Source organism: Peromyscus maniculatus, chromosome 12 (genome assembly GCF_049852395.1).
Source record: "Peromyscus maniculatus bairdii isolate BWxNUB_F1_BW_parent chromosome 12, HU_Pman_BW_mat_3.1, whole genome shotgun sequence".
Lineage (NCBI taxonomy): Eukaryota > Metazoa > Chordata > Mammalia > Rodentia > Cricetidae > Peromyscus > Peromyscus maniculatus.
The window spans coordinates 14,657,016-14,677,530 of record NC_134863.1 but is presented as its reverse complement, the minus strand read 5'-3'; the positions used below and the strand labels follow the sequence as shown (position 1 = coordinate 14,677,530).

General features: G+C 47.4%; 1 protein-coding gene across 4 annotated transcripts in view; it reads right to left on the bottom strand.

Moving 5' to 3' along the window:
* Nucleotides 1–20,515, bottom strand: part of St6gal1 (ST6 beta-galactoside alpha-2,6-sialyltransferase 1) — a 132,492-nt gene that overhangs the window by 70,437 nt on the left and 41,540 nt on the right. The window contains exon 3 of one of the 4 annotated variants that reach the window (XM_076548626.1): nt 14,868–15,080. The exons of 2 other annotated variants lie outside the window; for them this stretch is intronic. The gene's annotated coding sequence lies outside the window, so the exon portion shown is untranslated. Of the gene's footprint in view, nt 1–1,521; nt 1,575–14,867; nt 15,081–20,515 lie in introns of those variants that run through there. One more of the 4 variants, XM_076548628.1, reaches the window with a different exon arrangement.

The window sequence follows — 20,515 nt, the reverse complement described above, 5'->3', positions numbered from 1 at the left end:
AAATAAATGAGAATATATTTATGTTCATGATTTTGAGGGTTTGGTTTTAAAACAATTGGACCCCCAAACAGTTGCGAGGGTTAGTTTTATAGCAGCTTAACTACTTCACATGCGCCAGATATCCAGTCAAATATCCGTCTGGATATGTCTGTGGGGTTTGGATGGGATTACTATTTACACCAGAAGTCGGAGTGCGTAGCATTTCCCTATCCCACCAACCCCCCACCCCCATGAAGGCCTGACCTAGTCAGTCAAAGGCTTATATAGAGCAAAAAGGCTGACCTGCCCACAAGCAATATGCAAATCATCCTGCCCTGAGCTGGGCCGCTGAGGGTTCTTCTTGCCTGAAATGTCATCTCTTCCTGGGTTTTCTGCCTTCCAGCATTTGGTCTAAGGTTTTCTGCCTTCTAGCATTTGGTCTAGAGACAGCATTGTCAATTCCCAGGTCTGAGACCCAACACAGACCATAACCCCATCCATCCATCCTTAGCATTCTTGTGTTTCCAGCTTGCCAACTGCAGATCTGGAGACTTTTCAACCTTCTCAAAAGCATAAACCAACTGGGGGACAGGGGGAACGATTGGTTCTCTTTCAAGCTTAGCACGCTGATCAACAGCTTCAGTACGCTCTCAATCAAAATCCCAGCTACTGTTTTGTGGGAATCAACAACCAGCTGACTCTAAACTAAGAAAAAATTATTTAAAATCCCAAAGTGTGGCAATCTTAAGGAAACACTGGAAGGGTTTCATCAGACTTCTCATGAAACTACCATCCCAAACAGAAAAGAACAGCATAACAGACTCACACAAGAACAGGCTCTTGAAGAGGACCACACACCTAGGGTCATTCAATTTCTTACAATGGTACCAATGGAGTTCAGTAGAGGGAGGGAAAAAAATCCAGAAAGACTTCTTAATAAATAGTTCTGTGTCTAGATAGCTACACAGGAACAGAGAAAATTCCCTCACAACCACTCTATCCAGAACATAAATTTGAGGTAGATCCCGGGTTGGTTGCCTTTCTCTTTGCCATGACAGAAACAACTCAAGAAGGATTTCCTTTGGCTCAAGGTTCCAGATGTTTTTTTGGTCCATGATCACATGATCGCTTGGCCCCATGTGGTCAGAAAGCCATAATGGCAGGAGTGTGTGACAGGCTGAGCTTCATGTCCCATAAGCAGAAAACAGGGGAGTACAGGTAGGGGACAGGGCAAGCCATGATCATGAACTTCCTCCAAGTCGGCCCTACCTGTACCTTTCACCACCTCCTCACAATGCCAATGTCATTCATAAGCCCATCAAGGGCTTATGATCTTGAGCAGACTGAGCCCTCGGGGTCTGTCTCTGGAACACAGACACCCAGACATGCACTTCACAAAGCCTTCGGTGTTACTTCATCCAGTCCAACTGACCATCAAGATTAACCATCACACTGCTGCGCTACCTAGTGTTGTGTCCAAGAAAAAATAGGCCTGTCTATGATCTGTGTAGCATGAAGTCTGAAGAAGGAAAATAGTCTTACCTTCTTTGACATGTCCAAAGTCAGCTTTGATCCATAAAACAGAGGCAGACACACCCAGAACTTCCTCCAAGCAAGGGGCACTTATATAGAGAGGGTTCTGAGAGCAAGCAGCTGCTTAGGCTTGTGAGTGGGCTGGAATAGGGATTAGCCAATGCTTCGGGGAAGACAAGGTCATTTGGGCAAAGGGAAAGTCCTTGGCATTTCCAGGCATAATCACTGCTTTCACTTTTCCATAGCGTCAATGGATAATGGCACATAACTCGGCCTAGTCTTGCTTTGCAGATCCACTTGTCAGGACTACCCATCTTCTAGCATCTCAAACAGATATGACCAAGTTCATCAGTGTAGCCAACAAACACTCATGACCAAGCACCTACACCAAACATCACAGCATTCCCAAGTGTCTCAGCTCCCAAGAGAGAGGGGCAAAGAAGAAAATTACCCCTGCAAGGTGGTCTACATTTGGAGGTGCTAGAACCCAGTCTAAAGGTTTCCGGGAGTGCTCTTGGGGATGCACAGCTCACCCTAGATGTGAAGAAGAGGGATTCACATCGCATATGAGTGCCATCAGTGATTTCTCTGTGCTTCTTTGAGAATACAACTTTTCCCTTCACTGGTAGACATCTCTGATAAGTGTTGCTGAGCGAAACACATGACATTTTCCATAAGCCTGACAGTTTCTTTGGAAGCTGCCTATAGAGAGACTCCCTAAACTAACAAACATATCAAGTATAATACCTTTCTATGAAATTTTGCTCTGGTTACCTCAATGAGACTTCGTTAAAAGATGAAAAAAAAATCTTGATTCGCCACCCATTTTGATTTGTGGTAGCACACCGACAATGTGGACTGAAAAATAGTCCACAGAAACAAATGCCGTCAAAATCAACACTGTGTAAGGGAGGACCATCTTTTTCTAAAGAACAACATAAAACTGAGGATGGGTGCTCCCCCGCTGTTGCCCCTGTGGAGGGCCCTTGGCATGCAGGATGTTGTGCTCAAATGCTCTGAATACAATCCATCACTCACCCCCTCTCTGAACACAAGTACCGCAATCCCACTCACAGAAGCCTGTGCAGGGGCAGCCTCTAGAAAGTGTTAGGTGAGCGGGAAACCTGTGCCTGCATTCACTGAGCACTGCTCTTGGGACTTTATGAGCAGTATCATCCTTGCACTGATGCCATACACAGGGACACTGCTGTCACTGCTATTTTATTGTATTCAGAGACACAATTTTGCCCTACATGTGGATGAGTCTCAAACTCGAAGCCTCGACCTCCAAGTTTTAGTATCCAAGGTGTGAGCTACCACATCTGCCCTTATTAACTAAGAGGTAAACAAGATTTGAGCTATATAAGAAAACATGTTTCAGATTTCATTCTCTTGTTATCCTGCTGTTTTGTTGAAACTCCAGAGGTTCAATAAATTTGCTCTGACAAAGTATCACCACTGTTAGCTTGTTGCTAATATGTCTTTGTCTCTTGAAGAAGATTCTTATAAGATTTGGAAGATCTAAGTTCACCATTGCCCACAAGCTGGAAAGAACTTGAGAGAAATACTACCTGACTACAGTTTCTTTTCCCACCTACATTTTTTGGGAGGGGGGGCATTCCCTCTCTCCCTGCCCTTCTCTCATCTGCTAAAACTATATATTTAGTATTCCAAATGTACACCTAAGAGAAAAAGTGTCCTCTTTAAAACTCCTTGACTTCATGTTCTGCCATTAACAAGTATTTGTTCCAGCAGAAATTCTAATCATTTAAAGAGTCACAGGTTGTCACCCTCTGGACCACAGATGTGCTGTCTAGCTGCAGATCTGCATCCTGCCCTCCAGCCCACACTCCAGGGGGTTCTGCTGCACTCTCCAGGCTACCTCTCTGATTCAAATGCCGCCTGCATGGACAACACATGAAAAGGCCCACCCTTCCCGTATCTCCACTGGGTTCCAGCCTTCTGAACTCACAACTTCGCCCCATGTTAGCATGAAGCAACCACAAGCGAATTCTACACCCCCATTCCTTTTTGCTTACGGAACTTTCTTGCCCAGAGACTGGACTTCCTTTTAACAAATGTTCTATAACTAATTGTATACATTTTGCTCATTATCCTGAAATGTATGTATTTCAGATATTCCCCTCAGGTACCTCTGACAATTGTTCTATATGTAAAGCTTGCTATGTATGCCTCAACACATGTTGAAACTGTCCTCTCCATAGCTAAATGGTCTATTATTGCCTTGATTACAAATTTAAATTATTAGGTCAACTTCAACTACAGCCTTGGTCCCACAGATGCTCGTGATTAATTCAGGTAACTCTTTATCTAATAATACTTCATTAAAATACAGTTTAACCAAACTCATACTACTAATCAGAGATTAATAGATAAGAGTTAATGTTCCAAACTAACCATCCCCTTTTTGGTAAACTCAGAACCATAATATTTAGACACACTTAATCATACATGCCATACTAGCTAAGGATAGATTTTATATTACTCCTCTGCTCCCTTTTTGGGACAGAGATATTCTTATTATATACAACTATACCTATTAGATGGTTAAGCTAATTCTCAGCTTGCCATCTATACAGATAACTGACTGATCACTAATCATAAATACAGATAAGTGATTATAAGTATAAAATATTAATTGTTGATTATAAATATTTCATTGATTATAAATATATATTATGATACAAATATTGATTAGATATCAATATTAATTACTGATTATTAATTTCAAAATCATTATTTATCAATTTTTCCAGTCATCTCCAAGCTTTTAATTTATCCACATTACTTGCTGCCCTAGAGAGAATTATACATTCTTTTCTTTCTTTTTTTATTAAATGAAAAAAGAAGAGATATTGAGAGCCCCGGGTAGCAAAAGACCATGGGAGTATACAGCAGTGACAACTAGTGTTCAGAAGGTCAACCTGTCAGAACTAAGGGTTCTGTTAGAGGAAACTATCACACAAGGTGTTATGGAATTACTGCCTTTTGAATGAACTGGCTGTCTCTTGTTGTAAACTTCTCGTGCAATAACAGCTATGATTCTCCCCATTTACCATGCATCTCCATGTCACGATTGCATCTCAGTCTTGGGCACAGCTTTTCCTATACATTTGGGACAATTGGACAACTGTCCCCAGCTGTGTTTATTTTTCATTAACATAAATCTGGCCAGGCCCATTCTCCAGACAAAAGTATTTCAGCAAAGATACCTTTTTCCAAGGACAAATGCAGAGAGATAAACATTAGCTCATCTCACTCACAGAGAGAGAAAATAACCACTAACAATTAAGTCCTCAACTCCTTACCTTCATCCTGGTTTATTTACACAAGACTTTTTAGAATTCCCTAATTGATCTTAGCCTTTAGTCGACCCTACCAGAGAAAAAAAAGTCACTCCCCTTTTGGATTGTAATTAGAAGCTGACAATTATTGCTTTATGTGTGGATCCTTATCTCCTCCCTCTGTGACCCTGAAAACTTCAAGCCTCCACTGCTTTGCCAAAGAATTATTGCATATATATACTGGTTCCCCCACAGCACTTGAAGGAATTGATTTAGAAAAACAAAGATGAGGACAGAGATGGAAAGAACTAGACAGATCTGAGATAACAGCAGAAGAGACTGAGAGCAGGAGGGACTGAGAGGAGCTAAGTATGAGAACAGAAAAGAAACCATATAGATAGAATTTATTCAGAAGGGTAAAGTGAATGGACTAAAGAACTCAGTGTGCTTAGATTCGTTTATTATCCCTCAGATTAGAATCCTAGCCACTTGTAGCTTCTGTTCTGGACCCTGGTAGAAATCTCCTCAGGACAGGCACCTGGTGAGAATCTGTTACCTGGCACCCTTGGGTAACCATGGAATCAGAATAAAACCACGAGGAATCTTTGTGAGGTAAGAAAGGGCAGGCCGCGCATGGAGGCCTCATGCTCTGTGCTTTGCCTGCGTGCTCTCTGAACTCTGCACCCCCAGGCAGTGTGTCTGCACCCATGTCTCCGATATGGAAACTACAGCTTGGATGCAATTAATCTCCTCTCAGAGCTGCCAAGTGCCCTTCCCAGCACGTGGTCATCCAGGCAAGGGGTTCCCAGCCCAACTTCAACAAGCATTTCCTCCCCTAAGGGAGTCTGGCTCCACCTTGTGGGACAGATTCACAGGCAGACCAGGATAGGTGGCAGAGACTCCCTCCCTCCCTCCCAGGGAGAAACCTGCTGCTATTTCATTAGGGGTCTTCCTAGAGGTAAAACAATATTATCACGCTACGAGACCTCCTGAGGAGGCCGGCCTGAAGGAGCTTCAGGAGAAACAACCTCACGACAAAATGGCAGCACTGGTTGGCAGTGCTTGTGATGGAGTGGTCATCCCAGAGGCTTGAGGAGAGCAGGGCACTATCAAAGGAGCGACAGGGGGGGACTCCAGGCCACACACTGACAAACAGGAGGATGCAAAGGTCTGAGCAAGCTCCGACTCCATGGTGTTTGGCCAGTGTGCGGGATACAGTGGCTGCTCAGTGAAGTGAAGGGGATGGTGAGGCCCCGTCTGGCCGCGGGTCCCTCCTGCCGGTGGGAAGCTCTCTGGCTTCTCTGCCTGTGCTGCCCCGGGCCCCCCTCGCTCACCCCACAGCCCACTCAGGGATGTGTGCGGTAAGCTCTTGAGAGCTCGAGTGCCATCTGTACAAACCTCAGCTACTTTCACAGGGGAACTGGTGAGTGTAGGCGAGCCTGTCCCCAAACATCCTGTTCCTGCCAGGTGTGGCGACACCTGGAACCCCACCAGCCACTCACGCTCCTCACGGCGGGGGGTGGCGAGCTAGTTTCAAGGCCAGCCTGGGCTGCATAGCAAAACCCTGTTTCAAAATAAAAGGAAAAAAAAATCTAAAAATAGGTAGAGGAGGAAGGGGGAGGGGCAGCCCCCGCCAGGCTTCTAGAGTCAAGAGTCAGTGGTGAGTGAGGGGTGAGGACAGCCACCTATGGCCACACAGCCAAGCGCGGATGAGAAGGGACTCAGGGTGCAGGCGTGCGCTGATGACACGGGCCTCTGTCTACCCACGGGGGCAGAGCACCAGTGACCACCGTCCTGTCCTCATCATCATCGGGTCATCAGCATCATCGTAAGGAGCCTTTACACAAAGGACTGTGCTGGGCGCTGTATTCGAAACCTGCGGGCCAATCCTTCACCTCTGAGGACACTGAAGCTCACAGACAGTGAGTGCTGCTTCCAAAGGCCACACTCAAGAAAGTGGCAGAGGAGTCACTTGGCATTCGCAATCCTAGCCCTCTCTCCTCAGCATGTGACGAGGTGGAGAAAAGGCCTTTAAGTTACTTCACTGGACACCCTTTGTTTTCTAAAACAATAAAACAGAGAGAGAGAGAGAGAGAGAGAGAGAGAGAGAGAGAGAGAGAGAGAGAGACAAACACACACAGACACACACACACACACACACACACACACACAGAGCTGCGCTGTCTAAGATGCAGAGACCATCCCCACTCTGTGATACCCATGGGATGGCATCTGTTGTTGCTGCTGCTGCTGCTGCTGTTGAAGACCTTCCCTTCAATTCCGCTGATATGCTTGAGAAAGCAGAAAAATGACTATATTTAGACTGAAAAAAGTACCGGTAACAGAGCAAGATTTAAAAGTGAAGAGAAAGCTGGGGGGGGGATTTTTTCTTTAAACCTCAGTCCCATTGGGTTATTATGGCCACTTAGTAATTGAGTCAGCTTGGCTGCTCACAAGAGAGACCCACAAAAGATATGTTCCGACCAAAGCCCAGTCAAGCAGTGACCACAGAAACCCCAAGGCATTTGAACTATAGATTCCTTGGTGAACTGTTCCTTGGAGTCTTCCCTAAGGAAGAGCAAATGCCTCTGAAGGCAGTCTCTGCCCCAGCTGGACAGTGAGGCATCCGATCCAGTCAGAGACCCAGCTCACAGTGAGGTCCAGCTCTCAGAACTCAGGAATGCTGTCCTCTCCATGAGGACGCACACTGTCACCCCAGAAAGTCCCCAAGAAGATGGGCTGCAGTGGGGGAGAAACAGATGGTCATGGGAGCCATGACATTAGCTTCTGAGTATCTTAGGGGTGGGGGTCATAACCACTCTGCCTTTGTAGTCCCCTAAAGAGTGCCCCCTCAGATGGGTGGCAGTGACACATGGCTTTAATCCCAGCACTCGGGAAACAGAACCAGGGGGATCTCTGTGAGTTCAAGGCCAGCCTGGTGTACAGAGCGAGATCCAGGACAGGCACCAAAACAACACAGAGAAACCCTATCTTGAGAAACCAAACCACCCCCCCGAAAAAAAGAGTGCCCCCCCCATCAAATTGCTAGCAGTTTACTTTTAACTTGTGGTCATGGCCTATGTTTGGAACCTTTAAAGATACTTTTAGATATTTAGATACTGAAACTAGTCTCAGGTGGTATGGCGCTCTGAAAGATTCAGTTTGACTTTTGGGGGGAGGGGGAGGGGAGGTTGGAAGCACAACATCATACTCGCTGGACTCCCACAACACAGCCCCATTCTTAACATTCCCAGACTTGGATGATTTGGTTTGCATCACTGGATTCCCGTCCTCAGGAGGAGTGTGGCCATATAGGAAGTTGGGTGGAGGGGAAGGAAATGGGAAATGGTAGAATGGGCAACCCAGAGCCTCTCAAATCACCGAAACCACTGGCAGCCCAGAGGACGGCAGCCCTGGCACCTTTGAGAAGGAACCGAGAGGAAGCCCAGTCCAGCTTCTATCACAGGACGGTGTTGTGGTTTCTCCGTGAAATGTCCCCACAGGCTCATGTGTCTCAACCCTTGGTCACCCAGTTGATGGTGCTGTCTGGGATGGTTGTGGGAGACTTAGAGGCTGGAGCCTGGCTGGACGAGGTTTTCTAGCCAGGTCCTACTGCCTACGTGCTCATTCCTTCTCTCGCTCCCTCCCCTCTCCCCCCCCTCCATCGCTCCCTCCCTCTCTCCCTCTCTGCTTCAGGACTGTCAAACGCAAGGTGATGGGGGAGCCACCCTGTCCCTGCTGCTAGCCTTCCCATCATGACAGAGTGCATCCCCTCTGGAACTTGAAGCTAAAAATACACACACACATCCTCCCTTAAGCACTTTCTGGTCAGGGTATTTTATCATAGTAACATAAAAGTAACTAAGAAAGATGGTGCACAGAATCAAGCGCACGCCCTTCTGTCTACAAGTTTGATAGCTCCGGACACAGCTCTGACGTTATGGGAACAAAGAAAGTATGATGGTCAGTGACCACCACAGAACGTCTGGAGCAGCGGACATCCATGTTCGGTATAGGGTGAGGCCATCATAGCCTGAGGGATCCATGCTTCAAAAGTTACAGATTAGATTTATCTGTGAGTTCTGGAAGAGGGAGGAATTGATCCCTTGGGCGGAGAAACTCAAAGACTGTATCAACCACCCCAAAGAGAGCTGTAAGTGCCTTCTGACCTGATGTGTGAAAAGAACCAGTGGGTCTTTACCTATAGTTTGTTGGACACAGGGAAATTCAGAGGCATTCCCTGTAGGAAGAGCCCCTGCCCTGTGTGCTCACACATGCTGGGTGAGGAGCCCCTGCCCTGTGTGCTCACACATGCTGGGTGAGGCGCTCCTGCCCTGTGTGCCCACACACCCTAGGTGAGGAGCCCCTGCCCTGTGCGCTCACACACGCTGGGTGAGGAGCCCCTGCCCTGTGCGCTCACACACCCTAGGTGAATCCAGGCCATGCACTTCTCCCAGTCTCTCTCCATGTACTTGACCGGGTATGGATTTTCAGAAAGTAGGAACCTCCTGAGCCTTCTCTGAGGCTCAGGCACCGAGCACACTTCTCAGCCCGGACTTAGTCCCACGAGTTGGCTTTTGCACGCCTGTGATGAATGCTCACCAGTGAGTTGCCTGCCAGCAAATCAATCATGCTTCCCAAAATCCAGGCCTAGCTGACGAGTCCAATCCCGGCAGGAACCGGAGGGGGCAGCAGCAGGCACTACCTGCTTCTCCTGTTATAAATGGGAAGCTTCGGTGGAAGGTCTTGACTACTCTCATAGCTTAGTGACTAACAATGACAAAGGACAGAAGCCTTAGTGAGGTGACTCAGGCCCATACCGTGAAATTAGCGGAGTATTTGCAGGGTAGAGGCTGGGATAAATAAAGCAGTGAAGAGCTCACTGGAACAAATATCAAAGTTAGCTGCTTCAGAATAAAGCCAGAATCCGGTTCATACTGTCATCCCTGCGGGAAATCCTTAGAGAACTAGTTCCCAGCACCCTCCGACACCAAAACTTACTCAGTCCCTTTCACACGATGGTGTACTTGCATGCCACCAAACATATCTTCCAACGTGCTATAAGTTATCTCCAGATGATTTATAATACCCCACACAGAGTTGATGCAGTGTAGTCATTAGACTGCATACGGTCAATACAGACACAGAAATGTTTTTCCAAATAGTCTCTGTCCAGAGTTGACTGAATCTACGGCTGACAGATACAAAGGAACACCAGAATGATTTGTCCAAGGTTTCTTCTAAAAGGGAAATCGGGAAGGAGATATCCCATGGGAAAGAGTTGCAATGGTCTGAAAAGGAAGACACCTCTATCAGCTCCAGCAGTGCTCACCAGGGAACTCTCCCCAGCTCCATGCTGGAAGGTAGGTCTGATGTCAATCAACCATCCGCACCACGGCCTGGTCAACAATGTGTCAGAGCTGTGCTGCTCAGTGGTCTCTCTCTTTCTAACTATTTTAAAGATCATGCAAGGTGGAAACAAAAGCCTATGAGTCTTATAAATAGAGGTTAGAATCTCTGTTCTCTCAAGACCACGCAACAAACGAACGCAGAGCTGAGACTCAAACACGCGCCTACGGCACACTGAAGAAAGGCCATTCCCACAAGGAAGGCTGATAAGGAAGGTTTCCTGTGATAAAGCAGGGATTGGGTCTGGACCTGGCTAAAACAGTGCTGAGGGACAAGCAGAAGGTGCTGAGCATCCCTGAGGTTTCCTGGGAGAAGACACTCAAATGCAAATGCCTGGTAGTTAGCTGATGTTTTTCAAATACTAAATACTACTTCATGAACACTTTGCTATACTCAAATTGGCCAGTTCTCCATGCTGAAAACACAGCAGGCGAGATCATGCTGAAAGCAAGTCAAATGCGTGTAGATTTTGATCCGTAGTTCTACATCCAAAGCTCACACCTTCTGCACTATGTCACACACACACCCCTCCCCCCTCCCCACTTCCTGCCCGCCAGCAGTCCTTTCCTGGATTGCACGTGGCAACTGAGACCACGGACACTCTGAGACTGGGCATTATTGTCGGGATTCTGCCACTCCAGCTATATGACCGCACATGCGCAGTTCAGTAGCTAAGCAAGGGGTCTTACATCTTACGTCATCAGTGAGCCATGCGATGGTGCAAATGCACGCAGGACGGTCACACAATCAGTGCATATGTGGTATAGCTCTCTAAGCCCATCTGCGCATGTGCAGGGGAATCCTTAAAAAGCCGGACACAGAACTGCTTCCCTCTCCTTCGCTCTCCCCCCTCCACACACCCATCCACTCTCTCTCTGCACGTGCCTCTTCCCAGGCCTGGTTACTCTTTTCTGTCCCCTACCTCCTCCTAATAAAGCTCCGATACAGGGTTTTGTCGTGTCTCTGACCTTTCCTCACACGGTAACCAGCGCCGCTTACTATTTTTTAAAACCAACCATTATTAGCGTTGTGGTTAGGAAAGGCTGTAGAAGACAGGCTGGCCACCCTTCGACCAGCAAACACAGTTCCACTCGATTGCACAAAGAAAAAGGAAATGGGCAGCTTCCTCCAGCTTGACGCCTGTAACGAACACAGTCTCCAAACCACGACAGCACGTGTCTAGGTATGGAACACATTTTACTGGCACACGTCCGAACTCCTCCCTGCAGCCTTTGGCTCCCACTGTTGGTTCCAATTCTCCTCTCTAGACGGAAACAAATCTTTCTTAAGACACTGCAATCTCCCCAGAACCTTTGCTTGTTCAAGTTAAACAATCTCAGCCTCTGAACTGTTCCTTAAGATAACATAGCTTCTGGAGAGATGGCTCAGAGGTTAAGAGCACTGACTGCTCTTCCAGAGGTCCCGAGTTCAATTCCCAGCAACCACATGGTGGCTCCCAACCATCTGTAGTGAGATCAGATGCCTTCTTCTGGTGTGTGGGCATACATGCAGATAGAGCACTTGTGTGTATATATAAAATAAATAAATAAATCTTTTTAAAAAAAGATAACATAGCTTCTGAACTCCTCGTTCCCCTCTGGCCTAGTCCCGTTTGTCTGCACCTGTCTTTCAGGACCCAAACACAGTTTCCAGATGTGACCAAGTATGGAAAGGATGGTAAAGCACCTTCACTGCCAACTGCTAAGCTGCTGGGCAGTTTCCACTGGGTTCATTTGAATGACTCTCGGTTCAGTATCTCAAACTCACTGACTTTCCTTCCAAGTCCTGCTCTTCAGCCAAATGGCCCCCCTTGTCTTTCTATTGGTAGCTGGAGCCTGTGGTGGTTTGCATGAGAAATGCCACCCTCCCCTCTGCCCCCCAGTCTCAGGCATTTGAACACCTAGTCCCCAGGTAGTGGTTATGTTCGAAGAGGCTTAGGTCTGTGGCCTTCTTGGAGGAAGTATATCCCTAGAGGTAGTTTAAAGGCTCCACGTCATTTCCAATATGTTCATTCTGCTTCATTCTGGCTGTTCAAAATGTGAGCTCTCAATTCTTGTTTCTGTTGTCACGCCTGCCACTTGTTGCCATGATGGACCTTTACACCTTTGGAGCTGTAAGTCTAAGTTCCCTTGGTCAGCATGTTTTACCACAGCAACAGAAAAGCAACTAATACAGAGCCTACAGACAGATCCTCACATCCACCTCAGCGCATCCAGCCTAAGTATACAGAGAACATAGACCCTGGCATGTACAGCGTTTGCTAAGTCCTCCAGCTCCCCATCACCCGGAATGTGATCAAGAAGCCCCCTATACATTCATCTAAGTCACTGGTAAAGTTGAGGGAATGCAGCATCTCCATGCGCACCCTTTAAGGTCACTGACATGCAGTACTCCCGCACTACATTTAAACATCATCTCCCAGACCACATTTTCCATCATGTCTATAAAATTGCACCATGAGTTATTACACACACCTGCAATTGCAGCACTCAAGAGGCTGAGGCAGGAAGATCTTGGGTTCCAGCCCAGTCTGGGCTACGTAATGAAGTCAAGGTCAGCTCAGTGGTAAAATGCTTGCCCTAGCATGTCAACCTACAATTCCTAACACTGAAAAACATTCCAAGTCAGCACCATCACCAAAGTTTCCCTAGGTTTTCATATGGATGGTGGTGACTCATGACCTTTTTTTTTTTTTCAAAGATTTATTTATTTATTATGTATACAGTGGTCTACCTGCATGAATGTCTGCACGCCAGGAGAGAGCGTCAGATCTCATTATAGACAGTTGTGAGCCTCCATGTGGTTGCTGAGAATTGAACCCAAGACCTCTGGAAGAGCAGCCAGTGCTCTTAACCACTGAGCCATGCCTTTAATACCAGCACTCAGGAGGCAGAGGCAGGTGAATCTCAGAGTTCGAGGCCAGGCTGGTCTACAGAGTGAGTTCCAGGCCAGCTAGTGCTACACAGAGAAAGTCTCAGGGAAACAAAAAGAAGCAAAAAAGCGGTTTGGGATAGCTGGCATTATCTGCGAAGAACAGGCTCTGGGACTTCATGCAAATGTCTCCGTGTTGACACACAAAGAAAAGCTAAACCAGAGGTGCAGGGGTGGGGGTGTTGTTTGGTTTTGGTTTTTGTTTCTTTGCTTGTTTTTTGAGACAGGGTCTCTCTGCATACCCCTAGCTGCCCCGGAACTCACTATGTAGATCAGGGTGGCCTCAAACCTAAAGAGATCTTCTGGCCTCTAGCTGCTGAGTGCTGGGATTAAAGGTTTGTGCCACCACCCCGGACCTCTAAACTATTTTAACTAGAGAAAAGCTCTAGCTCTTCCCAACCTTAGCCTCTCTGTCTCATGTCCAGGTGTGAAGAGAGTCCGTGGGCATACATTCACTTAACAGTAACCCCCTTAAACCTCAAAGTGATCAGTATTGAATGCTACCACATGCTATGCGTTAGACATAGGCCATCTTAACCACTTGCTTGATATTGTGGGTTTATAATTTTCTCTTTTGAAAATATATTTTCCTCTCCCCTTATTCTTCCATTCTCTGTAAGATCCAGAGTACTGCCAATATACTTCAGCAAAAATAAATGAATAAATAATAAAAGCCCAGGAGTTTTCTCCAGGGTCTGATCATCCCTTCTATTAATAAACAGTTCTCGAGTCTCCTAAGAACGAGGCATTGTGCTAGCTGCTGGGGAATCAGTGGGCTTGAAGCACCTATGTCTCTTAGATTTGTTCTTCAATTTTCTGTCCCCATTGTGTGTCCTGCACTCTCTCTACTGCTGGCCATGGACTTGAGCAGGCTGCTTCAAACATTGATACAATATCCTCTGTAAGGATGGTTGTAAGTTGTGCGTGTGCCTAGCCCAGGTCTGGAGACACAAGATGCATAATCATTCTGTGGTTTGGTTTTGATTTTTCCTCTCTTTCACTCTTTCTTGTGCAGTCTGATAATGTGTCCCTCCTCAAAGACGATGAGATTAAAATAGAAGTTGAATAGTTCTGCTTTCTCCCAGGACGTCTGCCAAAATCGTATCATTGGCTACCATTGGGGAACTAGAGCTGCATTCTCAGCACACTGCTTATTTAAAGGGGAGGGGGGCTGAAATTTTAATGTGGTTTGCAAGTTATGGTTTAATTTTTTTTCAGTCCTTTCCTCCCACTATTCTCTTCATCAAACCACAAACAAATTACCTGAAATCGTGTAAATCTACCTTTCACAGGGGTGGCTCCGCTTGCTGCAAGAGGCAGCTGGTTTGGTGCCAACCTCTGATCTGAGTGCCGAGGTCACCCCGCCATCTTTGGGAAACTCTCGTTCCCTTGGTTTCTCTAGACTGACTGTCACGTTCTCTCACATTTTGTGAAGGATTCAGATAAAACATTATTCTAGTCATGCAAGAGAGCTGCCTGGAGATTTATCTGTCCAAATCATAACCACGACGCAGTTTAAAAAAAAAAAAAAAAAAAGGAAGCTAATAAAACCACATACAGACACACAAGGCACCAAGGGATGTGTTGCTAAGGCAAGAAGGCACCCAGCGCCAGCCCTCCCATGAGACATATTTTGTTGGTGCTCATCAGCGGCCTGCTTCTAAGTTCTACAGTGTTTAATGGACGCGACACCTTTTCTTGTGGACTTACTGTGTGCCGAGCATGGTGATGGGGCCTTGAGCTGAGTAGCAACTGTTCAACATGGAGCAAATTTTCAGGCATAAATGGATGATGTTTCAGAAGTCAGTCACATGTTATCTGTTCACTGAATGCTCCTCCCCCAATGACTTCCGCACAGCTGGGGAGGGGGGGGATGCCTTTTCTGTGGCAGAGTGTTCTGAATTGTTCACACTTCCCCATTCCCTGAAAATAGTTGAAATTAACTCACAGAATTCCACTGAAATTGCTTGTCTAACGGCAAAATCTAGAGACCACCCCCTCCAGGCCTTACTTGAGTTGGGCCTTGTTGACTATCTCAGACTCCCTCCACGTTTCCCTTCTCCCCGCCCACCACTGCACTGACAGTGAGCAGCAACTTGTTGGCCCAGGAGTGCTTACTTAGATCTACCTCTTGCATGAAAATTCCTATATGCGTGCAGCCAGACCCCTGGCGTTGTCCACAGAGTCCTCTGAAAATGTCCGAACTGGAAACCTGTTGTACAATATTATTTTAAGATGTGTTACATTTGTTTGTGCTGTGGGACATTTGTTTAATGATGCAAAGATGTGTTACATCCTTTTGTGTTGCGTTTCTTTAACTCTGTGAAGCTGTGTTACTTTGTCTAAAAGACCTGATTGGTCTAATAAAGAACTGAACAGCCAATAGCTGGGCAGGAGAAAAGATAGGCGGGGCTGGCAGGCAGAGAGAATAAATAGGAGGAGAAATCTGGGAGGAGGAAGACCAAGAAGCATCGAGAAAAGAAGGGGCCAGTCACACAGTCACACAGTCACACAGCCACACAGCCACACAGCCACACAGCCACACAGCCACACAGCCAGCCATGGAGTAAGAGTGAAAGTAAGATTACAGAAGTAAGAAAAGGAAAAAGCCCAGAGGCAAAAGGTAGATGGGGTTAATTCAAGTTAAGAAAAGCTGGCAAGAAATAAGCCAAGCTAAGGCTGGGCATTTATAACTAAGAATAAGCCTCAGTGTATGATTTATTTGGGAGCTGGGTGATGGGCTCCCCAAAGAACAAAGAGCCAAAAAAGTAAAAAATAACCAATTACAGAAACCTATACAGAAATGTTATGTTCTACATTTACTCATTTTTAAACACATACAAACACACACATGTATACACACCACACCACACCCACATCACACGCACACAACACAAACTTTATACATATTAACTACTTACTATGTGCCCGGCACAATTCTTAGTGCTAAATAAAAAAGAACAGAACACAGAATAAACAAGATGACAGCCACCGCCCTGACAACATTCTAGTCCAGCAGCAGGAGACACAAAAAAACATAATGTAACCGTCAGAGGTGCTTCAGTGGGAAAGGGCTATCTCATGCAGGCAGAGTCCTGAAACAGGAAGAGTGTGTGTGTGTAAACCCTGAGGGGTGTGTCTGGTAGGAGGGATGGAAGGTGATGGAGAACACAGAGGAGGAGTCAGGAGGTGCCGGATCAATGGTGTGGACACGGAGCAGAATACCAAGTGCATCCTTCAAGTGCATCCCGTGGTCATAATAAGACTGTGAGCACAGGCAGAGCCCACTTGGACTTAATGCCACCAGAACCACTCAAGGAAGTCACTGTGTGGGGACAAGGACAGGAAGACACATAACACCACTCCTGGCTTAGACTAGGCTGTCTGCAGTGGAGTTGGTCAGATGTAGACGCATGTGAGATGCGCTTTGAAAGCATGTGACTGCAAACAAGATTGGGGTTCCCCAGCGATAAGGGTGGTTCCACTTTCAGTGGAATATGAGGGGCCAGAGAAAAGCAGATCGGGGCCATCCATTAGAAGTTCAACTTGGGAAATTTTTGGGTCCCGGTAAGATTGTCAAACAGCAAGCAGCAGGGAGACCTTTCGGATGGGCTTGTCTGTCTCACTCCTGATCGGCCATGAAACCTCACTGCCCTTCTCTGGTCCTGGTGCTGCCCAGCTGCTGGAATACACGGTCATGTGCATTTTGTTTTGATTGACACTCTCCTCTTTCTCTCGGAGAGATGCCGCCGCCCTTAGCCCTCATTTATCACACTGCTCATCCCTTCTCAGTATTTCAGTCACACAGGGAGCACTTCCTGGGGGAAAGGCCAACTCCGGCCTGCATTCACAGAATATGGGCTGCAGAATTAGCTTGCTGAGCATCACCCCCAGATCATGGTAGCCTGATCCCAAGTGATAAAGACAACGGAAGGCAGCTCATTCTAATCACAAATAGTTACAGATCTAGACTTGGAGAATGGCTACTCACTAATCCGGAAACTATAGCCTCTTTAAGATCAAGTCCTAGGACGAATGAAGTTTTTAAAAGATGAATATCCTTTCACAGTAAAGTGTCTTTTCAATCATAACACACACACTAGCTGACGAGTGAGTCACCACGAGCCACCCCTTATACCAGGCAAGAAGTTACCATACAGTGTTTCTAAAACTTATTACAGGGGTGCCCTCCTTCCCAGCTGGGCTCATTTTTAACAAGAGACCCAGGGAGTCTCAGGACCAGACCACTGGCAAGCGGTGGCACAGCAGTGAAGGAGAAGCACACCGGTCCACAGCAGAGCACCGTTATTTACCCGTGTTACTTTAGGCAGCTAACTCTGCTGAAGTTTAGGTGTGCGTCTACGATTTCAGTGTCACCAGCACTGTCTCACAGGGGACTTAGAGGCATCAAGAAGGCAATGGTCATGTGCCACACACTGCACAATGCCCAGCTCGTCAAGACACTCATCAGAATCAGCAGCAGCCCTGAGCCTGAGGATCTTAACAAACGAGACTCCTTTGCTATTCTCGGAGCTGCACACTTAGCCATCAGGGTGTCCGAGACGAGGCCTTAAACTCAGATCTGGCCATCCGCAGAATACGAAGCATGGCCACCGGCGACTTCCCATGAGCCTCAGAAGTAGGAGGATGCGGACGGGCAGGACGCCAGGGGGGCAGAATGGCCTCCATGAGCACTTCTGACTCGGAGGCCAGACTTGGACACGGTTCATGTTGCTTCCTCAGGAGCTGCTCTCAGGGAGGGGCACCCGCCATCGAGGTGCCCCAAAGCACCTCAGGGAGGAAGGGACGCTTGCCTGGGGCTTCCTCCAGTCCCCCGACTTTACCCCACCCTGCAGGGCTTCCCCTCAACTCCCGTGGGAAATATTCAGTATTCCCATTCTTCCTGTAAGTCTGTACTCAGCCCCGCCTCCTGGGGCTGCTCTCCTGGAAGACAGACTGGCCAGAGTCTGAGAGAGAGTTTTACCTGAGGACCCTGGGCTCCACTCTCTACACAGCCACCCCCACTATGTGACCCTTAATAGGGCGGCGGGGGGGGGGGGGGGGGGGGGTTGGGGACCTGGGGTTAGGAGTGGGAAGGAGGCCTTTGGTACTGTGCTTGGCCTTCAGATCAACCAAACCCACCACGTCTCTTGTCTCTCAACAACTGAGCCCAGGATTTTGATCCGCCCGTTAGTATGCAACTTATTAATCAGTCCTCATTCTTTTCCCACGCAGATGTGTCCCAAGTCCAGGTGATTCAGGAAGGAATAGGATCCGCCCTCTGCCGCTTAGGCCTTCAGGGAAGAGCCATGGCCTGATGGGTGAGAAGCATTAAGAACTAGAGGCTGGGGTGCTGTCAACATTGTCAGAGGAGGTCAGAAAAGGGAAGGCTCATCCCATTTTGAAGCATGAATAGGAGTTGACCAGGCAGAGCAAGGTAAAGTCCGGCTGAGGGTGGCAAGGTCAAACTGAGTCATGAAATGGGCCTGTTGTGTTCAGGGCTAGGGAAGCTGGAAGAATAAGCAGCTCTGTGATCAAATAAATAAATAATAAAAATAAGTGAATGAATAGATAGATAGATAGATAAAAAGCTGGGAGGTGGTGGTGCACGCCTTTAATCCCAGCACTCAGGAGGCAGAGCCAGGCGGATCTCTGTGAGGTCGAGGCCAGCCTGGGCTACCAAGTGAGTTCCAGGAAAGGCGCAAAGCTACATGAAGAAACCCTGTCTCGAAAAGCCAAAAAAGAAAAAAAGCAGCAGCTCTGTGATCAGAACTAGGAGGCATCTGCTGCAGGAAGGAATGGCTCCACTCCAAGCAGAGAACATCATGACATTGGCCTCTAAATCTGTGGTTCTCAACCTGTGGGTCTAGACCCCTTTAGCAACCTTCTGTCTCGAAAAAAGAAAAAAAAAATTACATTATAACTCATAACAGTAGCAAAAGTATAGTCATGAAGTAGCAACGAAAATAATTTTATGTTTGGGGGAGCCACCACAATGTGAGGAATTGTATTAAAGGGTCTCAGCATCATGAAGGTTGAGATCCATGGCTCTCTCTACACTGTGAAGAGCCGAAGCATTCCAGCAGACGGCAGGCAAGGTGTGGCCCATCTTCTCCCACTCCCGGCCTGTCGGCACCACAGTCGCCCTGAGCAGCTGGTGTTGAACTCAGTCAAGTCCACATCGGAACGCCAGGCTTAGTCACAGGGGCAGAGGTGAGACACCAAGGAGACTGTAACCGCCCTAAGAGGGAGGAGGACATTTGAGGACACTTTGGAGTCATCACTTGGGCTGCCAGACTACAGAAACAATGGACCCCAGGAATCTGGAATTCCCCCCAAGAAATTCACACTGGAAGAAGGAAAGGTTGTGTTTCTGAGGACAACCAGAGGAGGAACGTGTCTGCTGTAGAAAGGGTGAGCTTGCCAGAAGGCCTTCCACCCGAGGCGGGGGCGGAATTAACAGTAGACGGAGCTCACACCTTGGCCAGGATTGCTTGGTAGACATACTTCCTGACACCTGTGTAAGCCTTAGCTTCATCTTAAATCCCAAAGATGGACTTGAGGGAAGAGGTCATTGGCTCTTTGTCTCTCTTCCCAGGCCACCAGGGCTCAGGGGCTCCCCCCAAAACTCAGGGACAACCTGAGAAACACTAGGCTGTGTCTCGAGGCACCAAAGTCCCGAAAGGAACCTCAATACGTCACACCTGGGTTTGCATTCTACGGCTGTCCTTTACTGCCTGCACAAGCTTGAATAAGAAACTATCTTCTTGCCAGGCAACGGTGGCACGCGCCTTTAATCCTGGAACTCAGGAAGCAGAAGCAGGCAGATTTCTGTGAGTGTGAAGCCAGCCTGGTTTACAAGCCAATTCCAGGACAGCCAGAGCTACACAGAAAACCCTGTCTCAAAAAACCCAAAACAACAACAACAAAAACTGTCGTCTCATCTTTGAAAGGATAATACATACATACATACATACACACATACACACACACACACACACACACACACACACACACACACACACACACGCCCCCATAGCTTAGTTCTGAGCACTAAAGCTAATTTCCTTCAAAGTGGGGGTGCTGTATGCAGCCAAGCCTCTCAGTTGCTAAACTAATTACTAATATCTTTGTTTTTATCTTGCTGAGGCTTCAAAGAGCCCCACAGGGAGCAGGTGGAGTCAGCCCAGAGGCACAGCGCTGCTCCGTCTCTATGGGAGACAGAAGAATTCTTCCAAATGCTTTCTGCCTCCCCCGCTTCTCTCCACCTCTACAGGATCAAGTTTCCCCCTGACCCAGTGGGTCCAGGAGAGCGCTGGGTCTCACATGACAGCCTGGCAGGCGCAGCTGTTCCCGGG